Below are 18,057 nucleotides of genomic sequence, written 5' to 3'. Positions count from 1 at the left end.
TTGAAAATTTAATGCAGTATATTTTGGTCATATTTATTTGCTACTATCAGGTACTCCCAGATTTTTCTATATATCTTTACTCATTCATACAATTTATCAATTTATTCCTCTCAAAATAAACAGCAACAAATAAATTACAATAAAATAAAACAAACAACAGCAAAAATCATGAAGTCCTGTTTGTGGCTCTTCCTTGGGATGTGACTGATGTACCAAATTCCATTCCATTAAAGAAAATTGACTTGCCCTCACTCAACAGCAATGCCAACAGATTATTGGCTTGCGGTGAAATTTTGCTCCATCCTTCCCTCTCTAGGCTAGGATTTTGTCTGACTTGGAGTACAGATCTGGAGAATGCTGTATAGTCTCTGTGAACTCATATGAGCATTTGGCCTGTTGTGTCTGGAAAACAAAGTTTCAGTGAAGATATCTACCATCTCTGACTTTCACAATCTTTCCACCTCTTCTTCCTTAGGTTGGATAGGTATGTCCCCTGAGGTAATCAACTACTATTCTTCTTCCAAGGGAATACAGAAATAAAATGATTCCTAATGACAGTTTACAATATCCATATCAGTGTATTGCCCAAGTTTTATCAGAGTTATCAAACTGCAAACAATAAGAGTCTTTGGAGTGCTCAGCCCCAGATGGGATGTTTGCATCATTTCCTGTCCCCCATGCTTCTGGAATCTATCCAGTAAAAGCTCTTCATATCTGAAATTGCTCTATTCTTTTGATTGATGGAGAAACTTGCATTTCTTTCTCTGATGTAAGACGGACAAGGAGGAACTTTGGCATTTTTGGGTCAGACTTTCTTGCTCATTTTAACTTATGACAAGGACAGTTATCCTCAGAATAAACCTGTTCACATAATATGATTCTTCACTGTAGGTGTTACTGTCAGTACCCTGAAAACATCAGAAGCAATAAACAGAAAACAAACAAAATTGAGTGGCCATTCTAAAACCAATCGCTAAAAAAATTATGAGTGCTAATAGCATAAAGTAGAAAGGTAAAATTTACTTTAAAGAAACAATCTCCATTTTTTTAAAAAATTACAAACAAATAGATGGGTATAAGAAATTAATTCAATTTGCTTACCACAGTAAAGTGTTTCATATTTTTGAAGTCACTGAAATTCCTTCTTGTTACATGAGAAATTTTGAGTCCTACAATGTATAACACCCTAGCTACCTATGCTCTGAGAATGATTATAGACACAAATCTGTAACAGCCACATAAACACTCTGCACACTGCTCACACATTCATTGCTTCCCATATCATAGGCACAAATAAACCACACAAATCACATTTCCTGTCATCTGCTCTCATAGTCTAGAGCAGGACTTGCCAGAAAAGATGTTAGCTGAATATGGCTAAAGCTGGGAACTGTTATTTCCCAGGGTAGCTTTATCTACTGGCTTTCCAAAAGAATAAATGGAGATTTGATTGGCTGGAATGAAGCAGAGATCATTACTCTCAGAAGGTTGGCACCATTGAATGTAGGGAGAGAGAGATGCTGAGATTCTGAGGTTCTCCAACTTATTCTTCCTCTGTCCATCGTCCAGCATTTATTCACCATAGTCACAGGTTCACTATCTTGCTGAAGAACCCATGAATAGTGCAGACATCCAAGGTAACTTCTTTGTAAACAGACAGCTTCTGTGTCCATCTCCATATGCTCTTCCTTTGTGGTCCCACTCTGAAAGAATCTTGAATTTCCTTTAATGATCCACTGGGTCTACTCACATTTATAACTACAAGGAAATTAGCTATTGACTAGTTTTATGACTTTCTACCCTTGCTTTCAAGATTTGCTTTTCCTCAGCTTCAATTAGAGTTTCATAGCAGTGAGTCCTACAATAAATCATTAATTCAGAGGATACTTATGGTAAATTGTGATGAATCTATTATACTACAAAAGACTGTTATAATAGAGATAAGTAGTGGGTACAAAAGAAAATCAGAAAGGAACACAATCTTATCTGAAATGAATGGTGTCAGGGTCATGGGTCCAGCAATGATAGAAATGAGATCAGATTCAAGGAGTTGCAGATGGACTTGGCTAGGGCATCTACTTGAGTTAGGTAGGAGACACAGCTCTAATCAAAAGCAAGTAAAGCCTACAACTCTCTAAGCAAAAGAAAAGAGAATACAAACATAAGAGTTCCTGTTTAGGTTTCCCATGCCATGCAAAAACAAACAAACAAGCAAACAAATAATTAAAAACAACTGAGCTCAGTTGTAAGCAACAACACTTTGGTCAACTCTGTCTAGTAGGTAAGGAAAGGTTTCTAGGTAGGTGATCTCTATTTGCAGCCATTGCCCTTTGAGTACCAGGGCTGCTGCCAGTCAATAGCTCTGGGTCCCTATTAATTTCCCTGTTTTTTCTCTGAAAGAATAAAATATTTATGACTCCTGAAGGGTCCTATGCCACCATTTGGCCATGCTATCCCATCTGGCCAGTTTCCAGCTATTTCCTTGTCAGTGAAGTGTAGAAAGAGCTGCAGGCCACTTCCCACCACCCGGCTCCCAGCCACCGGCTAGCTTTACCCAAAATAATTACATGAAAACTGTATTCTTTTAAACACTGCCTGGCCCATTATATCTACCCTCTTCTTGGCTAACTCTCATATCTTGATTAACCCATTTCTATTAATGTGTTTAGCACCACGAGGTGGTGGCTTACCAGGAAGATTCTAACTTGCGTCCATCTCGGAGAGGAGAGCTATGGCATCTGACTCATTTCCCTTCTTCCCAGCATTCTGTTCTGTCTACTCCACCCACCTATGTTCTGACCTATCAGACCAAGCAGTATCTTTATTAATTAACCAATGAAAGCAACACATAGAAAGAAGACCCACCTACATCAGTGAAGGCCTATGGGACCAGTGAGGCCGAGGAGAATGGACAGAGGATGCAGAGAGATGATTGGGCATTTTGGAGGTTCAGATAATTCTGTGTGTTGAGATCATAAGACATTTGTTGGGGGCCGTAGGAAGTAGGTTTTGAGACATTAGGCAGGAGACAGACCATAAAATTATTTTATACCTGGCCAAGGAACTGTGTGTTGTGGATCATGGAAAGCCTGGAATGCTTTGAAGTAAAGATCAATTGGTAAGATTTAATCTGAAAATTTTTCTGGCAACTTTGTAGAAGCTGGATAGTAGGGAAGTGTGATTATGGATACGAGGACCAAGATGGACGTTGTTGCATCAATTTACACTGAAACAGAATGGAAAGTAAACACTATGGGTATCAGTAGTACAGGAGAAGAGAGACTGGAGACAAAGAGGTACCATCTGATAATGGACTGAAGGAAAACCTTGTGAAAGATGATTTACAGAAAGTTCACAGAGCTTATAAGAGAGCCAGAAGATTGGGAACAAAAGGAGAGAACATTAAAAGAATGATTTGTTGTCTTAGTGTTTTTTTCTATTGTTTCTATGACTTTTACCTTTTTGACACTGACATTCTTCTTGGACACAGCAATGGTGCAAAGTAGGTTGTTCCAAAATCTTAAGGCCTTCCAGCACTAATTCATAAGTACAAATTCCAGTCTCATTTAGGATGAAAATATGAACTTCTTATTATCTGTGAGCCTGTGAAAATAGGATGATCTGCATCCATTGTGTGCTGGTATAGGGTTGTGTTCCAAGTCTGCAATAATCCTGTGGATTTGCTGGCCTTCAGACATTTCTGTTTAGTCTATTGATTATGGCTCTTTCATGGTGGTGTTGCATGTTGGTGGTTCTGTATTTCTGGTTTTCAGTGGCTTCCTTGGCTCTAATAAACTTTGTCCCATTGGGTGACCTCACTGGCAGTTACATCCTAAGAGACCTATATCTGGGCTCCCTGACTTTTCTTTGAAATCTTGCCAGAAGTTCCCACAAAGTCATGCCTTGACATTCTGTGTGGCTATAGAATTAGAGTCAAGGTCTGTCATATGCTCAATACAGAGCAGTGGCACTAGCCACTTCTGGACTCGCTTGAATGATGTTCTGGGATTGAGGATAATCTATGGAGTAGTTGGGGAAAGTTTCTGAGATTCTTGGAAACAATTTTGCCTTTATAGTCCTTTGGGTTTATTATGATTTTATCTATAATCTTATATCTATACTCATCTTTCTTAATCTCCTCCTCCTTCTCAACATTCTCCATCTTATTTTTTTCTCCTTCTTCTTTAGTAAGCAGCTGGGAGGCACACGCTTACATGCCTCTGATGGCACAAGTTATCATATGGTAAGAAAGGCTGTTCATGTGTTTATCATTTGATCTCACAGCCCAGTGCTCTCTTTCTTTTCTTTCTTTTTCTTGATTTCTTATTTATGCATCTGCTGGGGATGGAACCAAAATGTTATATGTGCTGGTCAAATGTTGTATTCCATAACTACTTCCTAAGTACTCGCTCTTTCTTCACACAGTGCCATCAGTAGTCAATCATAGGGCTCCTCCCTGTCAATTTTATCAATTCTAGTCATCTCCTGAGGGCTCTACCTCTAAACATCATGGTGTAATTTTGACCTTATTCTCTAAAGCAAACTTTTTTCTTGAGGAAAAAAAGAAAATAGGAAGTTTGGAGGGTGATATGATGGAGGAGATATGGGGAGAGTTGGAGGAGGAAATGGAGGCACCCTGGCTCTTTATGCCTCACAATGGGCACATGTGAGGGGACAAACACTAGCAGTGGTCAGAATGTGGGGAAATATTTGCCCATTCAGTGTTAAAGTCATGTTGTGGGTATCCATGATGAGCTTTGGTGGAGTGGATCACATTGCATCTGTTGACTTAGTTCTTTAGTCTCTTGAGACCAAAACGTTGAGGAAACTACATTTCATACAGAGAGAATTCTGGCACTTAAGGGACCAAAGCAGTCTTAAAGGCCACAACAAACAGGTAACCTCATTCAGAGTTTGCCTCCTTTAAACTGTGTTGAGCAAGGTCTCAAAAACCTCACTTTCCACTATCCTAACCCATGAGAACCTAATTCCCACCACATAATGTTACAAGCAATGGAAAAGCTTTCAATAACTTGTCAACAAATTGGATGGTGACATCAAAGAGGTGGGGCAAGAAACCCCTCTTCCTCGACTGTATGGGTTGCTTGGCCTTCTCCTCAGGCAGACATCATATTCTCTGATTTCTCTTGGTGGGCCATTGTTTGCCACAAGACACAATGATGCAGAGGGTGTGTTTCTCATTACTGTCTGCCAAAGACATCATAGGTGCTGTCCTCACACAGGACGACCTGGGAGAGGTGTGAAACATATAGATGGAGAGACCAAAGAGGTCAAAACCCAGAGGAAAAGCTTCCTGTTACTTACCAGTTGATGGAGTTAAATGTATACTTCCCTAATACTTTTTTGCACTCAGTTTGCAAAGATTCTTCTTTTCTTCATTTGCATTCTTCTAATGCCTTAACTAAGTGCTAATTTAGTCTTTTTCTGTCTTAAAAAGTTATATTTAGTTTTTAAGGAATGGGATAAACCACAGCTCTCATAGAGGAGTCTTTTCCTCCCAAGAACCAGTCTGTGACTGAGAAATGGTTCTGGGGTGTGTGTGTGTGTGTGTGTGTGTGTGTGTGTGTGTCAGAGAGAGAGAGAGAGAGAGAGAGAGAGAGAGAGAGAGAGAGAGAGCAAGCTGTTGTAGCTTTTGTTGTAGTTTCTGCCTATTGCTATAGGTGAACCTGTGGCATACTGCAGTGAAAGAGACTTTTGAGAAATCAAATACTTTTCTATAGTCTGATTTTAAATCAGAAAGCTTATTCTCTGACAGTCTATTATTGAAGGGAAACTCTCCCAACATGTCTATTATCCCCTACCCCTTCAACATGCACACACACACACACACACACACACACACACACATACACACACTTATGCATGCACACACAACCCACCAAATTTTAAGTGGTTTGAGGTAGAGTGGTAGTGATTTTTAAATTACCCTTCTTTGTTCAGAATTAGGAAGTTTTGGTTATTTTTCTCTTAAAGTACAAAATATTTTAAGATTGAAATTCTAGAAAAGTCTAATTTTTTTCCTCAGTTCTCCTCTAAGAAGGCCCCACATGCAAGCTTAGAGGCTCCTCAACCCCAAAGACAAGATTGCTTGGTAAAAGTGGTGACCTTGTCTGTCAACTTGCTGCAAATCCCAGCTTTCCCTGGGTGATGCATTCCCATGTTGTTGAGTCACAGTTAAGTTCAGAATCGTTTATAGATATTGGAGGAACAGCCCCATCTGTAACGTGCATGGTCAAAACAGCAGTCACCTCTAGGGCCCACAGGCACTAATCCTTGGAGAGGGTTTTATTCCCCTTTCAAATAGTTTGCTGGATTTTAATAATCCATTCGTTTTGGAGCAATTCCATGAAAAGGCGGTTGCAAGACTAATCAACATATTTTTCCAAGTCTGAGATATTCTAATTTAAATAGTGTCATTTAAGGAGCATTAATTATTTAACTTGCTATTTAGAACAATTAGCTAAATCTTTAAGGGGCTAGTCTGGTTTGCCATGGATGCACTCAATTTACTCGATTGAAAAAACACACATAGAAACTTTATCTATGCCATCTGTGCTGGTGGGGAGTAAGTATTCCTTGAGAACTACTATCAGCAAGTGCATAGTCTGTGTGTAACTCAAGGGTCCACACAGTTGAGTTCTCTCACCACAAAGAATTCTGCTTCCAAAATATGTAACAATTTCTAAATTGAGATTTTTTTTATCAAATAACAAATACTGCAGTTTTTGCCAAAATAAAATGCTAACTTGTAAAGTTTGTCTTTACTATTACATAAGTATTTGTTGAATTAATAAGTATATTTTAGAGTCCCATAATGAAAAACAAAATGCCCCAAATAATTGCCTTTTAAGCTGACCTCAGATGTCAAAGGAGTTAATCTAAAATTATATATTATCAGAAGTGTTATTACTGTGACCTTTATTATCCATGAAATATGAGGTCCTAATATTATTCAATATTGATTTCTTTATTTTTTTCTTTTTAAGTCAACATTTGCTGTCTAGCCAAGGCTGGCTTCAAGTCTGTAATCTTCTGTCTCAACTCTTGTCAAATATTAAATCTTAATAAAGCACTCAGGAGTTGGAAACAGTAGGATGGAGAATTTGAGTCCAGCCCGAGCTATGAACAAGAGTCTGTCTCTAAAATGTGCTAAGACCAGTAACACAGATCTTAATGAAGACACTGGTTTGGGGCTTTCATTCATTTTTATTCATCACCTTTCTTCTATAAGCATCTGAACAACATCAGAATCTTTAACTTCTTCACATGCAACCCAAATGAAGCAGTTCATTGGTGAGAAAAGCATGAACTGGGAACCTGGACGTCATCACCGATTTGGGACAAGGAGATTCTGTGGAATCCAATTGTTTGTCTCTTCCCAGAGGACAGGAAGCCTAACTTTTACAGAGCAAGTCAGTGTGGATGCATGGAAACTGTTCATGGACCTTGGGTCAAATGGGGTGTTGAGAAGCAGTAGTTTATGTGTATGGGTACAGCATGAACAAATAGTGGTTTATGCTTATGGTCCAGTGGAAAAGGACTGGAAACAGAGCCTCTGTATGAATTTGAGGATGATCCCAGCAGCAAAATTTAACAGTGGAGAATCACTGAAAGAGCAGGTCCTGCCTGCTGGATGCCGGGACACTAGCACTTGTGCTTCAAGTTCCTCAAATGGGAAACAAAATTTCAGATCCAACTATTCCATAATGGATTTAAAAATCTGTATTATGGGTGGTGATCTGTTTCTAGGCATGCCATGAGCCATGCTAAAGATTGCTGTTCTCAGGAGCTGCAACAGCCGTGAGGTGAACGTTTAACTCCTGGGTCAGCTTAGACAGGACCGGAGAACCTGAACGCTGGAGTTGCAGGAACACGCTGCCTTGCCTGGCTACATTTTGTGTTTGGTCGTTGTGACCAATTGGACACCAAATACCTTCAAGAAGGTGCTTTAATGAAAATATCCCAGGTAGAAATGTGGTGGAGGAGTTGAGCCAACAGCAGTCCCTCACGCATGTACCGTGGCATTTCTTCATTCTAAGCATAGCAGACATCAGACTGCACGTGTCCCGCATAGGAACTTCCGAACTCTACAAATCATCTGCAGGTCTCACCTTTCAGAGAATGGCACCAGGCATTATCTGGATGTCTTTGCCATCAGCACAGCCAGACACATGAAGCGAGGTGAATTTCTGGCAGTCAGCATTAATTTAGTAAACATTGCAACAACAGTGTGATGAGAGTCGTCTTTCAATGTAAGACACCATCACAGAGTAATCACTCAACACTTAATGAAAGTTGACACTTGAAGATGGTTTGTTAACAGTGTTTGGAAAATTTTGGTCTATTTACGTTAAGTTTGTGAGCAAAACCTTGGAATAATTAATAGCATACTTAAGCTCACAGGTATTGTCTGAATTACTGAAGCCCACATACACACAAAATTAAAGAATCTGACGTGGGCTCATATATCTCCTCCAAAATCAATAGTGACAATCTAAGTTCAATAGAATAACATTCCTAAACAGAGTGAATTGATGTTTTTAATTTGAATTTTATTGGTCTTATACCTTAGTTATTAAGTGTTTTTAATGTACGTCTGGCTTTGGCTTAATGACTCTTGTTAGGAGTTTAGAGCCAGAGTTAGGGAATATTGGAGACCACAAGTACTTTTTCTTTCTTTCTAAAAAGGTCCTATAGAAAATTCAAATTTGCGAGGCGCTGATGGAGAGACATCAAGAAACCAGAGTTCAACATTTCAACAGAGTACAAAGTGGATTTTTACACTTAAAATTGCATAAACTTGAAAGCATTGTTTAACTGAATTGTAAAAATTTTCCTGATGCTAAAAATAGCGTCACCATCATCACCATCATTCTCGTCATCATCAGAATCACCACATCATCATCACCACTATTCCAAACATAATTATAATGTCTACATCCAGGGGTTATTGGGGATGGGTGGTTTTAAGTATACGGATATTTCTATATAGTAAATTACTAGCACAAGTAAGTCATTATCATCACTTTTTCCATTTTCTTTTATTTTTGAGATTATTATAATATTAGAATATATAATCTCCATTTCTCTCTTCCCTTTTTTCCCTCTTAACCCAACTTCTCAGAACTAGTGAGGTCATGGACCCTGGAGGAGAATCTGCAATGATCAGTTTACTAAACCAGCATAATCTGTAACTACATTCTAAACATTTGTCCATATACACACACACAAGTATAATCCTCCGTATAATCCTCCTCTTTCATCAAGGACCTCTTTGCAACAGACAGAGTCCATTACAGAAACAAACAAGCAATCGCTAGTGGGCACATAGAGTAGTGTGTAAACTGCCATTGTCTACTAGAAACTGATAGTGTCCATTTCCTGACATCTCATTGCCTGGAGGTCTTGCCCCTTTCTTGTAGCATGGACCACCTCAGAGTAGGAAAGTGGTCATTTAGTCCTTACAATCTGTTTGAGTTCTATTTCTAGAACTTTCTTGACATGCTCACCATGAATGTCGCATAATTCTCTTTCAATCATCTTTTGTATTTGGCCTTTCGTATCATTTTCCTGGTCTTGACTTTCAATTTTTCCTAGACTCTCCTGCCAGCTCGGCTCTTCAAAGGACATCCCAGCTTTCCTTACTGTGTCTGCACCTGTGGATTTATCCTGTGCCTCGAAAGGGAAATCAGAAGCATTCTGAGTGAGGAAGAAGATGGCTAGTCAGTGGACTTCAAAGAGTTAATTATATTCTATTGTCATTATCCTCTGTTAAAGCCTAGAGGTTTATTGAAATATTTCACAGAACTAGCAAAATAGTCTGATTTGATGCTCCATTGTAATTCCTGTAACCTTCAAGCCGACCCCTCCTACTCCATGCTTTTCAGGTTATGTTATAGCATCTCAGAGCTGCTGCCCAGTGGGTCAAGGAGGCAGAGCGGACTGGGTAAGCAAGAACATGAATGAACACAGGTGCTCTGGAGGGAAAAGAGACAGAAGCCGAAAAAGGTAGCACTTATAATAGGAGAAGAAGAAAAAGGATAGGCAGTTTCAACTTGCAGTCCACACAGAAATTCTCTGTGTGATGAGTTTGTTCTTTTTAAAATACTATTTGGAAAGCTTCTTGAACTCCCATTGAAAGCCATTCTGATTCTTTATCATGTAGTCCATGGTGAGATTTGCTGATCCAGATACCTGGTTGCATTAACATGTAGTAAAAACCCACAAATCCCTGTGGAGAGATTTCTCTCCCTTCTTCCTTTTTCCAAGCATTTCAAAGCCTTTCTGTGATTACAAGGAACATGAATTATTCACTATACCCATGACTGAATTTCAAAGTATGCTTTTGAAAAGCAAAAATGCTTAAATCACCCAATACTCTGATTCTGCCTTCATTTTCATTAACTGGTCAAGCATCTTTTGGAATGATGACACGCCTTTCTTCCTCCCTAGTTCTATTGCCCATTTCACCTTCTCTCCCATCAACACTGTAGCACGGATCCTCCTGTCTTGCTTCAGGCATGATCAGCCCAAGGCTTTGCTTTGCACTGTGCCATACTTACCCTTTCCCATTTCCATCCCCACACAGGGATACATTTGATAGATCACTCAGTGTCTACTCATCTGCAAACTCTAGTGACAGAAGCACTCACTATACACCTGTATTTCCGTAGCTGTTCTGTTTGTTTTGTAGTGCTAGCAGCGATGGCCCCTTGAGCATGATACACAAACCCTCCACCATTGAGCTGCCAAATTAGTACCTTTCATTTGTAGCATTTGTTAAGGTTATAGATTCCCATTTATTTATTTATTTATTATAAATTTCTGCCTCCTCCCAGCCACCGCCTCCCATTTCCCTCCCCCTCCCCCAATCGACTCCCCCTCCCTCAGCAGCCCGAAGAGCAGTCAGGGTTCCAAGTCTTGTGGGAAGTCCAAGGATCTCCCACCTCCTTCCAGGTCTAGTAAGGTGAGAATCCAAACAGCCTAGGCTCCCACAAAGCCAGTACATGCAGTAGGATCAAATAGATTCCCATTTAAACCCTGTGTTGGCCACTGTCTAAATGCATAGCCTTGGGCTGGCAATGGTCCTTTCTGAGTCTCAGTCTTCTCATGTACAACAAAAGGTGACAATGACAATCTAGCAACATGGTGAAGCTTCGGGTCATCCTTGAAACCTAGCACACAGAGAGAGAATGTTATCAATGGTGTAAATGACTTGCTTAATCAATGGTGGTTGCTTGTTTAATATTCATACTCCAGGTTAAGGGCACCTGATAACTTCTGCTTCAAAGAAGTAGGAGAACTCTTATATCACAAGCTTTGGTCTTGTTCTTTTGAGTTTGCCAGAGTACTTAGTTTATATAAAGTGAATTATGTAAGCAAAGACCAAGGGATGCTAGAGATGTGCTTTGGTGCATGCGCTTAGCATGCACAAAACCCTGGGTTCAATCCTCAGTGCCAAACTAAAAAAGCAAAAAGCAAGCAAGGAAAGCAGTAACATGAAAATGAATGAAGATGCAATTATCCATCAGTTCCGGGGACTTAGACTTTGCCTCCCATCAGATTTTCTTTTAAATCCTGCAATGGTCACTTGCTGAACAATGTGAGTTTGGATAATTTATTTCATCAGTGATCTATTTTGTCTAAGCTATTTTCCCATATGAAATATAAGGAGCAATTAAAGAGCTTACTACAGTGCTTATGATTATATTCAATATCTTATCTATTTAAATATCATATCTGATGTTTATAGTCATCATCTAGCCATGCATGCTTTCTCTGTAGCTTTAGACAAATGTTAAAACATGTTGAAAAGGGAAGAAAGAACCAGCCACAGGTAAGGCTATATGATGTTTTCAGAGCAACCTTTTAATTTTTCCCTCATTTTATTATGGAGAATTTAACACATAATAAACAATAAGTTATGACTAATAATACTAAAAAGATTACCTATAAAAGTGACAGTATGGGCTGTCAGAAAATCTACTAACAAATGCTTGTACAGATGTGTGTATGGTAGGGGAGGAATCTTGATGCACTGCTCATGGAAGGGTAAGCTGGTACAGCCACTATGTAAATTAATATGGAAGTTTCTCACAAAACCAACAAGACTAGAAACACCATGAAATCCAGCTATAGAATTTCTGGACATACAACAATACTCTAAAAGTGCTACACCATAGAGATACTTGCTCATACATGTTGATCACAACACTATTATAATAACTAAGATGTAGGACAGGTCTAGATGCCCATCAAGAGATGAACAAATAATGAAATGTGGCAAGTATGCACACTGGCCAATAAGAACATAATTATATCATTTTGTGGGAAAATATGCAAAATTGGAGATAAGTATGTTACATGAAATAAACCAGACCTAGAAAGACAAATAATTTGTATTTTCTCTTGTCTGCTGAATACACACACACACACATACACACACACACATAATTGTGTGCAACTAACTTGAATGTAGCAGAAGCATTCTTTATAGGGAGGAAAAGGTCATAGGGAAGGGCAGGCAAGGGCACAAGAGGGTAATGTGTGGGAGAAAGACTAAATGTCAGGTATTTTTTCTCATATGTGGACTCTAGCTTTAACTGTATACACAAACACAAACACGCATACGATACTTGAAAATAGAAAGAGATTATGTGATGGACGGAAAGGGGGCAGAGAGGGGAGAAAAAGCGTAGTATGTGTGGAGAAAAATTATCAACATACCATGACATACACACACACATACATGAAGAGTGAGTTGAAGTTATAATAAAATCTTTTTCTTTGTTTTGTGATTAAATTAAAAAATTTAATTAAAAATAAAAATATTTAAAAATACCTTTAATAATGAAAACTTATTAAAATACTTGGAGATTCTCTAAATTTGATTTAATTAGTTAATTAATTTTCCTTAATTTCCCTGTGCTCCTTCAGAGATGACCACTATCTCTGATATTTTGTTTTTATTGCCTTGCTTTTCTTCACAGTACCACAAGTGTCTGTATTCCTAAATAGGGCTAACTAGTTCTCTTCCCTTTGAGCATGGTGAAAATGATACTGCATTGTCTACTCTGTTCCACATTAGTTCTGAGATCCATCCTTGTGATTCTCCACCACCATTCTTCCATCCTAGCTGCTGCACAGAGTTCCATCATGTGAACAATCTTTAATCGCATTTTGATTGTTTCTAGGTTTTCTTGTTAAGAAATGCACTTTTGTGAATATAAGCATTGCTGCACTTATTTCCCATGAGTCCTAGGCTGAACCACAGGGTAACTGCAAGTTAGACATATTTGGCTGTTGAGAGCTTGAACTGTCAGTAGTCTGAATTAATATGTTCTGCGTCAAATACCAGCTTAGTCCAGAAATATAAAATATCTAGCTAACATCTTCCATAATAATTACATATTAAAATGATACTTTGGTTATATTGGGTTAAATAAAACAGAAACTGGCAAGGGCATTTTTTATTTACATACTATTTTGCATGTGACTATTGGAAAATTGTAAATGATATATTCATCTTACATTAAATATTTTTGACTTCCTTGGGTATAGCAAGCATATAGGACTTTGGTGCACAGACTTTCACTTATCAGCATTATAGGGTGATGGTAACAGTGCTTCAAACCAATTTTCCTAATTTTAATTAGTATCACCAGTGTATAGTACTTATTATTCCATCTGTCCAGTCATATACAGCATTGTCTTACTTTTAATTTTGTCATATCGGTGGTCATGACTTGTAGCTCATAATCTTAACTTGTATCTTCTGCTTACTAGTGGAATAAATAGTTGGTTGTTTATTTTTCTTCGTTGAGATGGTCTTTAATATTTTAAATGTTTTAATGTAGATTTGTTTCCTTCTTACTTGTGGTTTGTTGAGGCCATTTAAAGCTATAGTCCTTGCTTTCATCCAACGGTGTCTCTTCTGCTTTCATCTTCTTCCTGAAATATTTTGATGAGCAGAACTCCTCAATATTAACACAGCCATTCATGACTTTCAATCTAGTAAAATCTTTTCCTTTGGTGGTTATCCCTGGCTTCTTAATACTAAAGTCAAAGACATGTATTTCAAAGTTCCCCTTTTCTATTTAAGTTTGCAATATATAATACGTGTGATTTGACCAAAGAGGTATAATTTTAGTTTTTCCATATGGACAAGCAATTTTCAGCCTTATTTATCATACAGTCCTTCATTTTTTTACATACATGATAAATCTTTCCCTCTAATAGAGCAGGGTGTTATGTCTTAAAAGCGATTGACTCTGGAGCCAACAAGAAGGCTGTGTCTGCATGTGAAGGTGCTCGCCTCCATGTATGGCTTTATCTGAGTTCAAGCCCTGCGACTCACATTGTGAAAGAAAAGAATCAACTCCCACAATTTTCAGTCAGCTAGCAGCCTACTGGAGTCTCTTTCAGAGGATTTTGTAGCGTTCAGAACATCTTCTGTACACGTGCACCCACACATGTTGAAATCATACCAGCACTTTGGCCTTGCTTTATCACACAGTTCTGTGAATGAACTTGTTGAAAATTTTAAAGAAAACTCAAAGAACTGTCTAATTTAGGGTTATTATATATACTTCCATTATATTTAGTCTCATCCAAGATCACTGTTTATTGGTGAACTCAAAGTTGACCTATTTGGTTATTTTCAAATGTTTCCAAAATCCAAATTTTGTAATTTTTTATGAAATGAATTGCTCATGTTTTTATATTCATATATGCAATATATGTTACAATATTTTTGTAAACACAAAACTGCCTTTAAGATTGCTTTTATGAACCAGTATGGGTACGTAGAACTGTAATCAACTACATATCAATGCTTTGCTTAGTTGCATTTCAAAACTCTTTCTAAAGCTGACATTTTGTCTACAGAATCCTTTTGATGCTTATTTTATAGAGTGATGAAATTATTTAATGGTATTTTCTGTCTTTCATGCCAATTCTGGTAAAACTTTACTTTTTTTATATTTACCGTGATGCCTAAAGTATCAATAAAGACCCAGCTACAACATTGAATAATGAGTCTTCTTGAATTTTTTTAAAGAGATATCTCACCTATTTGAGTATTTAATGGTTATAGATTTTTGATGTTACACAATTAGTTGAAGGCATCCCTAGTCTATTGCTAGTTGGTTACAATTCTTTTAATGAGATGACACTGAATTCTGTTGAATTCTTTCTCTCATCCTCTGTGATCATTTGATTTTGCATTTCCAGTATCAGTATGGTAAATGTCATAATAGATTTTTAAAGCCGTATTACTCATGAATTCCTATGATAAATCCAATCTGACCACTCTATGATTTTGATTTTAAACATAACCTAGTGTAGTTCTTTGTTTGCACCTGTGTCCTGTGTTTCAGTCCTTATCCTCTCAGTGACCTTCACAGTTGCCCTTAATGTATTCATTTTCCTTCACATCTGCACCATCTTTTCTCCTTAGCTTCAGTATTAACTGCTTGTTGCTATCATCACCAGCCACCGGACTAGAAGCAACGTAGTGGAGGAAGGGTTTATTTGGATTTACAGCTCTAATCTATCATGGCTGGGAAGGCATGGTGTGAGCAGCAGTGTGAGAGGCAGCTCACCACGGTGCTTCTGCAGTCAAGAAGCAGAGAGTAGACAGACAATAGGGCCAGGCTATAAAACTTCAAGTTCTATTTCTGGATTTCCAGCAAGGTTCCTTCATGTTATAAAGTTACTCTACCCTTTAAAAACAGAGTCAAAAGCTGGAGACTAAGTGTTCAAACTCTGTAATTTATAGGGTTATCTTACATTCAAACCAGAGCCACTTCCTAACTAATTTAAGGTTGGCCCCAAACTTGACTTTTGAATCTTTTCTGTTTTCTATTGATACTTACTTCATTAATGATCTCATTCAGTTGCATGCTTTTAAGAACTACTCATGTATGGATGACTGTCCAATGCGTATCTCTAGTCCCTTCCTCTGCTCTGAAGGCAAGTTTCACATATCCAGAGCCTGCATGGTACCTCTACTGGGTATATCCCTAAAATCCCTAAAATCTCCCGTGTGTAGCACATACCTTCTGATTCTACTGCTTCCCCTTTTAGGACTTAACAATGCCATTCTCCCAGGTATTTAGGGAAGAAGACCTTGAAGTCTTATGTAACTTTTTTTTTGTCATGAATCCAAGCTGTCAGCAAACCCCTTCAGGCCTATTTCACAAAAAATTCAATGTGGATATCTTGCATGACTGGCTGCTATTGCCACAATCTAATCCTCAGTGATCTGGGTTTTATAATCGTCCCTGACTTGTTTTCTTGAATCTGTTTTACTCCTTTACACAAAAGTCAAAATGGGATTGCTAAAACACAAACTGGATAAAACATTTGAGTCCAGGATTAATCTGTACCCCCTGGTCCCATGACCTTCTTTGCCACTCTCTTCACCCAGGCTTGTTTGGGTCCAGGTTTCAATCCTATTGTTCCTCTTGCCTGGAATCGTCAGGCTATATATTAACTTTAACCTCTTTTCATTTTTTGTTCTACTTGTTTAGATTATATTCTCTCCAAACACCATGCCCCTTCTTTTATCACCTCTTCTTTTTATTTATATTTATTTATGTATTTCAAAGATTTCTTTTTCTAAATTTTAGCTTGACCTAACTGCAGTGTTTTGCTTTCCTTGTCACTGTGGTCAGATAACTGAAACAAAACAAAATAAAAACCTACAGGGAGAAAAATGGCAGAGTCATAAATGTCATGATAGGGAAGGTGTGGTGGAGCTCCTGGCAGTGAGAGCTTGCGGCTGGGATTCCTCACGACTTGACTGACCAGGGAACAAAAAAAAAAAAACAGTACTGGTGTCCACTGACTTTCCTCACCCCTTTAAAAAATTCAGCCTGGTACCCCAAGCACATGGAATAGCACCACTCACACTTAAGATTTGTCTGCCCCGCTCAGTCAAGCCTCTTGAGTGCCTTCCTCCAAGTCATCCTAGGCTCACTCCAAATCCAGTGAAACCAAAACTGATGATTAACTATCACATACCTGTTTAGAACTGATAGTTTTTGTTGGCTGGCTAGAAATTTTATTATATACAAACAATAAATTTTATCAAATTCATTTTTTTCTTTCTAAAATGCTGGGGTTCAGGTCTAGGGTTTTGTGTCTGTTCTGCAAGCAAGCACAACTGAGCTGCAGCAAAATTGGTTTTCTTATATTTTTCTTTCCTTTTATTTTTTTATTTTTTAGGCAGGGTCTTATTTTGCAGTTTATGTCAAACTTTGTAGGAAGCTAAAGCTACGAGGCAGAGAAGAGCCAATCTGAAGTCTGCCTGGTGCTGTCAGAGGTCCTGATTGTGCCTAGTCAAGGAGGGGTGACCATGAGATGTTGACTGAGGGCCCAAAAGCAGGGGCTGTCAGTGGTTCTGATTGTCCCTAGCCGATGATTGTTACAAGGAGAGCGGGTCCTTTGTTTGTCCTGGCCACCTGGCTAGCTTACACTCAAAATAACCGCACAGAAATTGTATTAATTAAATTACTGCTTGGCCCATTAGCTCTAGCCTCTTATCACATCTTGATTTAACCCATTTCTATAAATCTGTATGTCACCATGAGGTCATGGCTTACCTGGAAAGATTTAGCATGTCTGACCTGGCAGCTCCATGGCAGTTTTCTCTCTCTCTCTGCTTTCTTTCTCCCAGAATTCAGTTCTATATTCTCCACTTACCTTAGTTTTGCCCTATCGGGCCAAGCAGTTTCTTTATTAATTAACTAATGAAAGCAACATCTAAACAGAAGGACCTTCTACACCGGATGATATGATGTTAGTGGATCAGAACACCTGGACACTGGGAGGGTATGTAAGTTTTTCACCCTTGTTAAATAAACAAGTCTGCCCCATCCCTTTTATCGGACTCCCAGCATCTGTGTTTGTTGATGTTGAACCTTCTCAACCCCTCCCACAAGGAAGACATTAAAGTTCAGCCACAGAACTTGAACTTGATGGTATAAGTCAAGATGGCCTAAAATTCCTGATTTTCCCATGTTATCCTTCCAA

The sequence above is a fragment of the Chionomys nivalis genome, chromosome 1, assembly GCF_950005125.1.
Source record: "Chionomys nivalis chromosome 1, mChiNiv1.1, whole genome shotgun sequence".
Lineage (NCBI taxonomy): Eukaryota > Metazoa > Chordata > Mammalia > Rodentia > Cricetidae > Chionomys > Chionomys nivalis.
The sequence above is the reverse complement of the archived record's forward strand: the minus strand, read 5'-3'. Positions refer to the sequence as shown.